A 13,727-nucleotide genomic window follows, 5' to 3' on the forward strand; every position below is an offset into this window, starting at 1 on the left:
TTGTCAGAAGGGGGTCCTTATGCCTAAAAGAGTTTGACAAGGGGCCTCAGCATCAAAAGGTTTGAAGACCTCTGGTCTAGACCAAAGCGTACACTTTGATTGCCTCCTCCAGATCTCACATCCACCATCCCTTCAATAGAGACCGTCCTCTCCGTGACACGTCTCCCCTCCAAGCTCCCGTGCCTACCCGACCACCTACATCGAGCCTCACTTCAGCTCCCTTGCACTACTATCACCCAGCTTGACAGTGCCCATTTGAACGTTCTCCTTCCTATTCGATATCCCTGGGTGCTACTTTCTTCTTGTCCCATTCGCTACTGTGACATCTCACCCTCTTACTATTATTTCACTTAACGTGAATGGAGTGACCAACTGCATAAAACGTAAAAAGATACTATTCTACCTTGCCTCCTGTAAAGCTGACATTGCCCTCCTCAGAGAAACCCACCTCTATCCTAAAGAGGCGAAAAAACATAGAAGAGACTGGGTGGGGAAGATAGTCTATAGCTGCACAGCTCTTGTGACCATGCTCAATCTGGACCCCACACTTTATGGCTGCAATATAGAAAACGTGGGGTGGCTATCCTCATTCCTAAGGCCCTACCCTGTTCTGTTCTTCATCTGTGGGCGGAAAAGGGGTGTTATGCCCTTGCACAGCATACAATCGGCTCAACGCTACTCTGCGTGAGATCTGTCTGTACCCCGACTGGCCCAAAATCAGCCTTCTTTTCTCTCCTTGATAGACCCCGGAGAAGGCTAAGATGGAACTCAACTCCCTCGACACATCTAAAGCAGAATATGCACTCTATAAACTTGAAGCCTGCCATTATGAACAGGGGGAGAATGGGGGCAGACTTTTGGAGGCACAGCTCCAACAGAGGAAAGCGGTAACAGCTACCCCTGCCATCAAGGAAGACTCAGGCCACATGGTCCAGGATCTACAAGGCATTGCCAACATGTATGGAGCCTTCTATGCCACCTTATACAAATCTGACCTTAGCAATGATGACAGCTAAATAAATACCTTCCCCTCCACCATCGCCCTTCCTAGTCTCAGCGACGAAGGTGGAGCCGTCTTAGAAGGAAGAGGTGGCACAGGCCATCTCCACCCCCCCCTATAACAAAGCCCCTGGAGAGGACATGTTCCTGGGGGAATTTTATAGATGGCTGAAGACGGATGCAGTGGAACATCTTCACGCCGCCTTCCAGGAAGTGAACAGCAGTTTCTCCATTACCAGCATGTCCAACAAGCTTGGTGATCACAGTCTTGCCAAATCCTGGTAAAGACCTCCTCCTTTGTGGTAGCTCCTGAATACATATACGAAATTGCAGCAAGTATCTTGGCTACCCAACTCAAACAGGTTATTCCAAGTAGGTAGGATTTGTCCCAGGCATGCCCCCCTGCAATCATCTTCTCATGCTGGCTCACCTGCTATGGCTCTCTAAGGATTCTCCAGAAGCCAGAACTGCCCTCTCTTTAGATGTTGAGAAGGCATTTGACCACTTAGAGTGGCAGTACATGTTCAGAGTCCTTCTAGACTTGGCCTGGGGGATAATTTCATACCAAATATTTGATGGGTGTACTCTGAGCTTACCACTCAGGTCAACTGCAGCGGATTTCTATCTAATGTATTTCCGATTCACAAAGGAACTAGGTAGGGGTGTCCTATGTCACCCCTACTGTTTCAATTGGCCATGGAACCCCTAGCAGTGGCCATGCGTCAGTCACCCCATATTGTGGGCATATCTACCTAAGCTGTCTTGGTCAAGTTTCTACTTTATGTAGATGATATTTTGCTTTCGCTCACTGATCTAGACATATCGATTCCGGCCTTGATGTCTCTTATTGTGTACTTTTCCAGAATTTCAGGATAGTAAGTCAATTGGGATAAGAGGGAAGTTTTGACTAGGTCCTGCTATACAAAACAAGCACCCGTTGCTGGCTGTCCATTCCACTTGATACAGAACTGACTCAAATAATTAGGTATCCTGGTCAATAGAGGTCTTAAACATATGGTCTTCGACAACCTAGATCACCTCATAACTAAAACCAATCTTGAATGGATTAAATAGAATCACCTTAAGTTATCCCTATTGGGAGAGCACAAGCGGTCAAGATGGTAAATAGCCTCCTGTTTTACATATGTCCTTGAAATGGTTCCCCTTCTTGTCCAATCCCACATCCTATGGACTATAGACAAGGGGATTTGCACCTTTATTTTGGGAGACCTGAGACCTCGACTATTCTTCTCTCAACTGGTAGCGGACTGGAGATGCAGAGGACAAGGAGTGCCCTGAATTGAACTTTATTATCATGCCTTACATTCAGAGCCGTTTTTTTATTTAGAATGTGGGCTGGTGAAGCCCTTTTCTTGGTACAGTTGGAACATGCCATCACTGGCAGTGATCCTGTCTTGACACCCTCTACCGCCACAAGGCACCCTCTACTCTGACTACTAATCATATGGCACATACAATGGTGTGGGTTGGGAACCACACCCACAAACTCACACACTCCAGCCTGGCTTCATCAACAGGCTGCCATGTGGAATAATACTGCCATTCAAATGGGCCGTAGCCCCTCCGATGGCCGACCTGGATGACAGCTGGGATAACAACTCCAGGTGATATTGTTTAAAATGGCAAATTAAAATGATTAGCCAAATTGCAAGAGGAGTTTCATATTCCCCACTCACACCTATGGCATTCCTCCCAAATTCAACACTGCCTCCACGGTGCCCTAGAGGCCAAACCATGGAACATGCCAGTCTCTCCCATACTTAAAAATCTGGACATCTGGGGATCCTACCAGGGAGCCACAGCTTGGTTCAACACATTCCTTCAGGCTCCCTTCTATAATCTCTCAGCACATTCCGGCAAAATGTTCTTGATCTTCAATACTCAGAAGGAGACTGGAAAGAGATGATCGCAGACTTGCGCTGTGGGGTGCGCAAGGTTAGAATGAAATTTTGCCTCTTCAAAAAGATCCAGGACTGGTACTGGACCCCCTCACTGTAGTGGGGCTTCTACCCCATTCGCAATGCAGGCACTGCTTGCAACGCAGCTGCGACACAACACACATATTATACGATTGTCCGGACACTTCCCGGCTTTGGTCTCACATAGGCAGCCGCCTCGTGCTGGCCCTGCCCTTCCCGCTTCTGCAGTCCAAGGTTATGCTACATGACACTGCAGACTTATCTGATCTTACCCCTCACACTTAGCGACTCTTGTCTACGGTGCTGCCAATAGCCACATTATGTGTCCTACGTCACTGGCGCACACAACACATACCCACACGTGATGAATGGCTTACTGAGATATTTAAAGTAGCATTGTATGAACGTATAATTTATCGACTCTAAGATAGGCAGAGTTATTTGAAGCCATATGATCCCCTTTTCTGAACCTTGATGCTGATGCCCAAGGCACCCCCCATCTAAACATGACCTGCATCCAAGAGTCGTGTCTGGACCTGTGTGTTATTCCTCCCTCCACTGCGCCCCCTCCGGATTTAGCTGTGCCAACCATATCTTCCCTCTCTATACTGTGTCCAACAAGCAGGGATGCTGAATGATCCCACGTTCCAGCAGCTCCATTATCTTGGGCCCGGCTCCCTTGCCTACTCCCCCTTCAAACTGGCCACCTCATTCAATTGAAACTCCCCTCTCTTCGCTCCCCACCTACGTGCTACCAATTCCTTCAGTCTCACCCCGCCCCAGAAAGCAGTCCTCTGTAATTCAATATTGATCTTCTAAAGGGGTACCCTGTTCTGTCGATAGTTCCTTAGGGGGCCTCTTTCTCTCTTCTTATTGAACTCGCTTCTGCTGGCATTTTGATTGGTGTGATGACTCCTCTGTTTTTGGAAGTGCTGGTGTGGAGAGATGGCTAATTGTTAAACTGTAAGACCCACATATTGTGATAGTGTACCCAAACATTGTACAGCTGTACTATTGGTCTTCATTTCCTAAAAAAATTGTTTGAAAACTTTAAAAAAGCCAACAAAGATTACCACCCGCCACAGGGACAATATTAATAAGATTTTCCGCACCTCTTGCATAGGAGCTGGAAACACTTTTAGGGTTTATTACGAGGCGTAAAACTGGTACATTTATTTATTTTGCTAATTATAGTTTTATGTATGTATGTATATATACAGCATCTTTATATGACAGATCTAGCCACAAAAGTCTGTACACGCTGCCAGACACCTGCTGGATCCCAGTTTTAGCAACATCACAGTAAAAAAGCCCACATCAATCACCTGATCCAACCACATCCTCATCAACGTCAGCATACCCATCCCACACCACCAGTAAAACACCATCAACAAATCTTCATGATGGGACTGTAACAAGATCTCATATGCATCCTGGTCTTCCGAACTCTTACACCACTGCCTCAATACAAAAACAACTCCTTGAATCCATCTCCAACTTCAACAACTAGGTCACCACCTGCACAGATACCCTGGCTCTTCTCAAAGCCATGAGAACCAGACTGCAAACTAGCTGGTACACAGTAGAGATCAGGCTCACCAAAAGCTGCTGAAAGCAACTTGCACACAGATGGAGACAAAGTCAGATTGACACCTACATGAGCACCAAGAAATCGGCCCACCGACGCTACCATCAGCAAATCGGAGTCAATAACGCTCCGCGCTCACTGATTGCATCAAAAGCAGCCCCAAAGAAATCTTTGTCATAGTTAAAAACTCCACCACTCTGGCAGCAAGCTCCACTAGCGTAACCCCACCTCATGACCTCTGCACCTAGCTGTCCCTATTCTGCTCCAACAAGATCACCATCATCTATGAAAAGAGCCATGGGGACCCTTCCATCCTTGCAGCCCTCCTGCCCATCTCTACCAACACCAATGGGACCCCCCCGACCACTTGTCACACCATCACCACTGAAGAAACTGCAACAACCATTCAGTCTGTGCACCCCGGAGCACCCTTGGACTCCTGCCATAACCATGTTATCATCAAAGGACTGAACCCCATCAGCGCAGCCCTAACCCCAATCATGAATGACTCAATCATAACAGCCACCTACCTGGATGCCTAGAAACATGCCACAGAACTGCCCCCCCACCCACCTCAAAAGCCCTCAGTAGACTACCAGCTTAGTTCCCTCCTATCCTGCCTGGCAAAAGTAATGGAAAAGATAATAAACAAATGCCTAGCCACCCACCTAAGTGATAGCCACTTCTTCGACACCACACAATCCGGATTCAGGACCAACCCCAGTACAGAGATCGCTCTCATCACTTCCATGGACGGCATCCGGATGATCATGGACAGAGATGACCCATCAGCCTCAACCTACTGGATCTTTCCCTAGCCTTGGACACTGCCTTCCACCCCATCCTTATTCAACGATTGCAAGAAGCCAGCATCTGAGGTCCCACCTTCACTGGATTTGCTCCTTCCACCCAGTTCGTAAGTCTGGTCCCCAATACCCCGGACACCTTCACCCTCATCTGCAGAGTGCTACAAGGATTCTCACTCAATCCCACGCTGTTCAACGTGTACATGCCCTAATCGCCAGTATTACCCACGCCCATAGATTCACAGCATACCCTTTGCTGGCGACAACCAGCTCGTATTCATATTCTCGGACAAACGCGAAACAACAGGAACAATTTCTCTGCATTCATGACTATGGTCAACAGATGGATGAAAAGCAGCTGGCTTAAGCTCAACACAGACTAGAAGGAAGTAGTAATCTTTGGAGATGACACCTTGTTCTGAAACTCCACCTAGTGGCTTGTGGAACCCAGACCCACACCCCTCTGAGCAACCCACACAAAAAACTATGGAATAGCAATCAACAACCAATGCACATAGACTGGCCAAGTGAAAGCAGGCACATCTCCTGCTTTCACACACTCAAGATGATCAAGAAGATCTTCATATGGCTTCAGACCAACACTCAGAACCATTGCCCAAGTCCTCATCACCAGCAAGCTGGACTACAGTAACGCACCACACACTTTATTCTGAATTCAACACTCAAATGACCAGAAGACTTCTGGTCATACAAAACTCAGTGGCCAGAATCACCCTCAACCTCAACCTCCCACCCCACACTCACATCCCCCAACACCTCGAAGAGTTTCACTGGCTCCAAATCCTCAAACCATCAGTCTTGAAACTCCTCAAACACACATACATAGCCTTAAGCAACATTTGGCCCTCTTACCTCATAAACTTCCACAAATCCCCCCCGCATACAGAGAACGACAAGCCACTGCATACACTGCATATCAGATATTCTCAGTTCTTGAATTCTGCAAGAAACTGAAGACCTGGTTCTTCACCTAGCCCCGACCCTGGCTCGGCCCATACAGTACGTGCTTCCCAGGTTAGTTGTGCCTTTCACAAATAAACATAACATAACATATGCAGTAAAGCATGGTACAGGGTCAAATATAAAGCTACAGTCAGAGTGTTTGAAGGGGGAAATGCCTTCTCAGATTTGAAGTGGGCAGTTACTGTTTTGGTACTGCATGAATACTTTACACAATGCCCCAGATTAAGTCTATCTACTCTGTGCCACAGCTACTGGGGGTTGAACTCCAGTTCATTTTGTGACTTTGAGGGTTCACCCTGACAAAGGTTAGGGTTATTCCTTTTGTTGGGTAGTCCTTGGCCCCAAATAATACTCCAATGTCTTACTGGTGTGCTCCACAGTATACTTAAACGACTGTTGTGCAACCAGCATGGGGGTGCCTGACAGCCAGTCTCCCAGAGGTGAGGGATAATCATTTGTAGTATGGAATTCCGGCCAACGGAGCTATACACATGTCCTAAAGTGCCTAGAGGGCCACCTGCTGAGGGAAGTAGCTTACCTGGCCCTGCAGGAGGAGTGACTGTTCTGGAAAGGGAGAGTTCCAGCGCATCCCCAGTGGCATGGGGGCAGTCAGGAAAAGGCAGACTGCACAAGATTGATTTGGAGGGATGCGTGTGCCTGGCGGCCCCCCTGACTTTAACCCCGGTTCCTGGCAAGGACTGTGACACTGTAATTGTGAGATTGCAGAAGGCCTGGTTGAGGCTACATTTCAGCAAGCAAGTAGCCATGGACAGGGGCTGCAACTGCTGTTTGCTGAAGGCCCAGTCGGGATGGCAACTCCTAAATACAGAGGTCCAGATGGGGGCTGCTGCTCATTGCTAAAGACCTCTGGAACTGCACCTGCATTTGTTTCAATCAGGACCAAAACCCTTAACCACTTCGGCGCTGATGACGAGCTCAGCTCGCCATCAGTTGCGCCGCTCGCACGCTGATGACGAGCTGAGCTCATCATGTAACGCGGCTTTTTGAAAAAAGCCGCGCAGCGCGAAAATAGCCGCAGCGCGCATGCGGTTAAGGACCACCGATCGCTGAGCTGCACATACAGCAGTGGAGCGGCACCATAAATACCACCCCAGCTGGGTCCTTGACCACCTCCCCTCTCTGAAGGAGAAGCTTGGCGGACACGCTGTAGAATGCGACCTGAGCCCAGCTATAACAAACTCTGACATGTACTTGCTGGTCCTTTGCAGCTCCTTTGACTGCATGGAAAAGCAACTCTGGGTGCATGGCATCAGCTGAAAGCTTTCTTGAAAACTCATCTATCCCAAGAAGGTATAAAATGAAGCTTGAGTTCATATTTGTACTCTGGGCATCCAAAACTTTCACCAGTACCTGGTTCACGCAATTCTTGATTGACCTTAGAGACAGGTGGGAGGGCCCCAATGAGTGATATAAAGATGGGATTTTCCAACATGACCTCTCATAGTTTCAAATTATAATGTATTAGAGTTAGTACACGTATAACGATTTCAGTACTTTATTTAAGTACAAGATAAATAAAACAGTAATAACCTGTGCAGATGCCATACCACTGGATGACCTAGAGTAGAACCTCGTTTTAGCTTTCTAATTGGTGTCACTTTATTCTCTTGTATGTTTTAGTCCAGACATGTTCTGTCACACTGATTAACATGCTCAATTAAATTATATCTTTTAAGAGGGCATTTCAATATTTTTGCATCCCTGCTACATGAGTTTATATTTCTAATAAAAAAACAAAGTTTGGCAAAGCCATTAGGTGTAGCTTGTTTTCAATGTGTGTGACTTTGTTGGAATAGCCAGATGTTGTGTGATATTTCTGCATGCCCTAACAGAAATGTTAGAACCTCCTTTGTAAATCTACAATACCTATATAAACTTAGGTCAGCAATGGCAAAGACCCTTTGAATGTTATTTCCTGGTTCTTTTACTTTACGTTAATGGTGAAGCAGTTGAAACACTTATTGTATTTGTTAACTGCCTGCTGGGAACTTATGGTCAGGAGGAGAGAATGGTTGTTTAGTCTGAAGTCACTGCAGATATTTCACACTCATCATTGTGCCTCAGTGTAAGACATAGGAGACCTGAGTACTAGGGACTAGTGGTGTAACACAAAATGATGTCCTCCCCTGCCAAATGTGAAAAGGGCCCCCCGAGTCTCCCATATCTCACACATACATTGGCCTTGGGCTGACTAGGACCCAGCAGAAGGGTTGGGGGCCCTTCTACACCACTGGGGCGGCAGGTTCCTGCGTTACATCACTGCTTGTGGCTCACACTGAAACCCACTGATTCCTTGCAACTGCCTTATCACAGAAGAGTATTGGTACAATGGATCTGTGATTGGAACATTTTCCCAGTGGCCATTTAGCACATGGATGTCGGGTGATCGATTGGGCACAAATAGTGTCCATGTTGGTAAATGGTTATTCTGTAATTATTTGGACAAGATGCTACTGACGGAAGCAAATAGGTGTAGCTTTACATGCCGAGCGGTATATTTGTACATTGTACCTAGGGAGGCTCCCTCTTGTTCCGATCTAAGTATTTCATGACTAATTAGTAGTGCTATATTTGGTATCAAACCAGCAAAGGATGACTTTTCCTAAATTATCTCCTCTAGGTATGCATAGCGTCATTAATATTTTAGTACAAGCGTAGATGTCTCAGTTGAGGAAGGGACATTGGCTGAACAGGCAGGATTGCCTGAAGGTGTCATATGAGTTGAGTTTGCTTGACAATTTGGAAAAAAAGAACCATTCATGTTTATGTGTAACGCTGCTGGGAATATGACTGCCTCACAAAGCAAAAAAAATGCATGTAATTAATTATTTAATTAATTGTGGGTTTCTAACGCGCTAGAATCGACTCCCAGAGGAGTATCTCTGCGCTATAGACCGCTGGGTTTCCCTGTGAGATGGTCCCTACTGGGTATCTCCAAGTTGAAACCAGGCATCCCCGGCGTATGTGGGGGGCCGTTGTGGAGATGAGGCAAGCTAATGCCCAGAGTTGCCGAGTGTGATCCCTAGTTAGAGTAGGCACCGATGCGAGAATTATCGAGTCCGCTGACGCTGGTCCAAGACCCTGCCGCGTTGGGAATTGAACCCTGGTCCCGGGCCGTCCTATGCTCCCGGGTCTGCCGCCTCTAACCAGTGAGCCACACCACTCCACATGTATGCCTGTAATTTTGACTCCCACAAGATCTGAATTTGGAAACCAAGGCCCACATGTACCAAGCAATTTTACGGTTGTTATGGCTCTGATTAGTAAAATACGAGGTTTTCTTACCGCAAAATGAAATTTTTTAATTCACCAAACCCAAATAGCGATTCGGTAACATGTTACCGAATCATTTATTGGGTTTAAGAATACAGATTTGGTTTTTGGAAGGGTAGTCAGCTGACCCCAGCTAGCCACCATGCCTGTCATTGTAAGGTAGGTTGAATTGCGATCCAATACGAATCAGTATTTTGAGAACCAACCTATTAATAAAGAGGTTGGTTCGCAAAATACAAATAGATTCGTTAGAAGTCAGTGTGCAAATTGCACCCAATTCTAACAAATCAATTTTTGTTCATTCCTTTTAAGGAATCGCAAATTGCGAATTATTTTTTGCAATTTCTGATTCCTTAAATGGAATCTTTGTACATGAGTGTCGAAATCTCAAATTGGAGTTCCAAATGAAGCAGCATTCTGACTTCTGGTCTTACTAATTTCTAAAATACAAATAACGTTTTTGTATTGAAGTGTGGGATATTTTATAAGCATATGATTTTCGGATACGCCTCAAAGAATTGAAAAATTTGAATATAGGAATCCAAAATAAAACATTAACTTCCAAAATTAAAATTCTGAATTTAAAAAATCGGTCCTATGTCTGGAGTAAGTAAGTTTTGAAAAGGTCAAGATACAGCGCATTTTTTTACGCATTGGAATTTGCTCCTGTAAGGAAGCTGAAAATACAAGTGTCACTTTTGCCAGTACAGGGCTGGGCTTGGCTTGCCGGATAGAGGCATAATCAAGGAATGTGGTAAACGTGCTATCCTACGCTTGTGACACAGTACTCTGGACATAGAACTCCTGATTAAATCCGGAGCGGGGGGAGGCTTAAGTTTCGTTGTGACTTAGCCATGAGCACAGCACATTTTAATGCAGCGTACTGTAGTGAATTAATCATTAACGTAATACTGCACGAAACCACCCTTTGAACCTGGAAGATAGGACAGCAGCTAACGGGAAAACACGTCAAATAATTGGAAGGGCGAAAGGCACAGACACTGCCACTCTCACGAAGAGACAGAAACCCGCTCTAAAACCATCTCTTGCGCGTGTTCAGTCACTTTCTGAGGTCTCGCTTTTTCACGCTGACGGGCGATTACGCAGACACTCCGTTCGTGGCACGTCCTTCTTCCGGTTTGTCTGCAAACGCATGCACCCGCTTTCTGTTCTCGTTCTTTAAATTGCACGGGCGCCAACAGCCTCTCGACTTTCTCTGAAGAAGTCTCTCAGGTGAGAATAAAACATGATTTAGTGGACGAAGAATAACGCGCGGAGCCTGTTAGTTTGGGGGCGTTGCAAAAATGTCTAACAGGATTGTGAGTGCAATTTAGTCATATGCAGGGCACAAGTCCTATAAAAAGAAGTGGGGGCACTGACCAAGTTAGACACTATGCAAGTGACATCACAGCACATGACGTCACGACGTAGTGCTATAAAAGGAATGAAATAGTGCTATTTAAATTATTTGTGCAAATATTGGGACATACCACCCCATCTGACAGTTTTACAGTGTCTGCACTTAAATACAGGGACAGAACAAAGGCAAAAGCATGCCTCTCTTAAGTACCTATGAAGAGAGAGGAAGCTGTGTGCCGTTGCTTCCCTCTGTGGCATTTACATTTGTGTGAGGTTCCAGGCTGCCTCCAGTCAAGATATTCCAACAAAAGGAGGCCTGATGGCCCCTTAACTTCGGCCTGGCTGGAGGTGAAAAAAAAGCCATCTCCCTGCTTGCACGTTGCTGCTGGAAATGGAAAGCTGACAGGGGCGGCTGGTGACATTTGAAAGTGGTGGAAAGCCGACAGGGGCGACTGGTGACATTTGAAAGTGGTGGGGCGTAAATACTGCACTGTGGCTAGCGAACCAGCCCGAACCACTTATGGGGGTTCCAAGGGTCTCCCCCGAGAAGATTTTGAAAAAAGAGTGGGCAAATGTTGCATTCTCAGGCAAATTTGAGAAAGAAAATAGGTGGCTTGGTGAACACATCTCTGGGAGTAGCCAGACAAGTCTCTTTGCACTTGCACAGATACATCACTCTCCCTGCATTGACATAGGCACAGTCCCCCTGCACTCATAGACCCATTACTCACTCTTCCCTGACAGATCACTAAGCCAGCATTCACCCATCCACATCACTCACCCTGGACTCACACAGGCACACTGCTCAACCTGCACTCACACAGACATCACTCACCCTGGACTCACATAGGCATATCGCTCACCCTGGACTCACACAGGCACACTGCTCAACCTGCACTCACACAGACATCACTCACCCTGGACTCACACAGGCACATCACTCACCCTGGACTCACACAGGCATATCGCTCACCCTGGACTCACACAGGCACAGAACTCACCCTGGACTCACACAGGCACATCACTCACCCTGGACTCACACAGGCACACTGCTCAACCTGCACTCACTCAGACATCACTCACCCTAGACTCACACAGGCACATCGCTCACCCAGGACTCACACAGGCATATCACTCACCCTGGACTCACACAGACACATCACTCACCCTGGACTCCCACAGGCACATCGCTCACCCTGGACTCCCACAGGCACATCACTCACCCTGGACTCACACAGGCACACTGCTCAACCTGCACTCACACAGACATCACTCACCCTTCACTGCACTCAATAGGTTTAATTTATCACAGCCTGTCTAGGTATTTGTGATACTATTTTAAAAAGTTTAAATAATCCATTTTAACAATAATATACAGAGAATTCCTTCAAGTACATTGCTCACCGTGACCATAATGTGCCATATAGACAAAGCATTAAACAACAGTGGAAATGATGACACCCTTATAGCATTCGAATTTGGTCCTGTAAAAATTCAGTCATTCCAATGTTTGTTTTATGGAAAATAATTAGTAAAAAAAATAAACTTATGTGAAACAGGAAACAGACAAAAATTAAACATGTCTCTGATGAGCCCAAACAGCATGGCGGCGGCCCACTTGACCCTTCCCCGGAGCAGCCTTTGATGGGAGGCAGAGTTCGGTTTGGCGTGATGGATTTATTTTCGCCCCGTGGACAGTAGCAGTCTGCGCCCCGGCTACTGTAGGAAATTGCTGCAAGATGGGTGGCTCTCCGGGCCGAGGTGTCATGGGTGACTTACAATTAGTGCGGGACAGCTGACCTCCTTGAGATGAGGCGCTCTGTCGGCCTGTTTATATTGTGACTTAATTTGAAAAATAAAGAGAATTTTGAGAAAAAAAACGGAACCTTAAGTTATCTGAACCTGGGGAAGAATCTACTTCAGTGCCACCCTAATTGCTCCTAACTTCAAAAAGCTGATGTGAGGTGTTTTTCCTATTGAGACCAAAGACCGTTGTAGGTTATGGTCTCAACAGAGTTCTATAATAACGCGAATTAGACCGGAGACATCAGGTATCAGAGCGCTTTACATGGCACCAGTTTCGTTAAAGATGGACACATTCATTTTTTGTGAGGCACGGGGAGATTAAGTGATTTGCCCAGAATCAATAAATGTTGAGCGTCGTTGCCGTTGCTAAACAAGCGGCTGTCTGTCACTTGGCATATTTCGATTAGGGCCTGGCTCATCGTTATATGATGTCATCACAGTCACGCTGATAACCCCAGAATGTTCCCTTCAGCCAAAGAGCACATAAAAGTCTCGCGACAGACCTCTGATCAAATACTTATATCAAAACATACCAATTAGAAATATGTGCTAAAACAATATTAAAGACGTAACGATACATGACAATGATTTTCAGATATTTCACCATGGTGGAAACACTGACGCAGTCTAGCCAAGGATGTTTGCCCCGTGGTTATTGCACCGCGTTATTTTTTGTTTACGAGGGCCCCTCCCACCCTGGCTCCCCGGCTTCCGACCCTGCTGACAGCCCTTTGCCACTTACATCTGCCCAGTCGCAGCTCGCGAGGAGGAGAGGGGGGGGTCGCGGCTCACAGGGGGGGGTGGACAGGGAATTAAATATAAATAAAACTGAACACTTACCTGACCTGCTCCCCTTGGCGCCTTCACAACGGGACAGGAGCAGACTGTAGGCAAGGGTGCTTCTGATGGTGGTTTTACCATCGGTATGGAGCTGGAAGATGAGATGTTCCA

General features: G+C 46.5%; 1 protein-coding gene and 1 long non-coding RNA gene across 3 annotated transcripts in view; one reads left to right on the forward strand and one right to left on the reverse strand.

Moving 5' to 3' along the window:
* GLYCTK (glycerate kinase) overlaps window positions 1-13,727 on the forward strand; it is a 110,387-nt gene that overhangs the window by 61,980 nt on the left and 34,680 nt on the right. The window contains exon 1 of one of the 2 annotated variants that reach the window (XM_078661464.1): window positions 10,472-10,844. The exons of the other annotated variant lie outside the window; for it this stretch is intronic. The gene's annotated coding sequence lies outside the window, so the exon portion shown is untranslated. Of the gene's footprint in view, window positions 1-10,471; window positions 10,845-13,727 lie in introns of those variants that run through there. 2 annotated transcript variants of the gene reach the window in all.
* LOC144782228 (uncharacterized) overlaps window positions 1-13,727 on the reverse strand; it is a 211,921-nt gene that overhangs the window by 25,272 nt on the left and 172,922 nt on the right. The gene's annotated exons all lie outside the window — the stretch shown is intronic.

This window comes from Lissotriton helveticus, chromosome 9, assembly GCF_964261635.1.
Source record: "Lissotriton helveticus chromosome 9, aLisHel1.1, whole genome shotgun sequence".
NCBI lineage: Eukaryota > Metazoa > Chordata > Amphibia > Caudata > Salamandridae > Lissotriton > Lissotriton helveticus.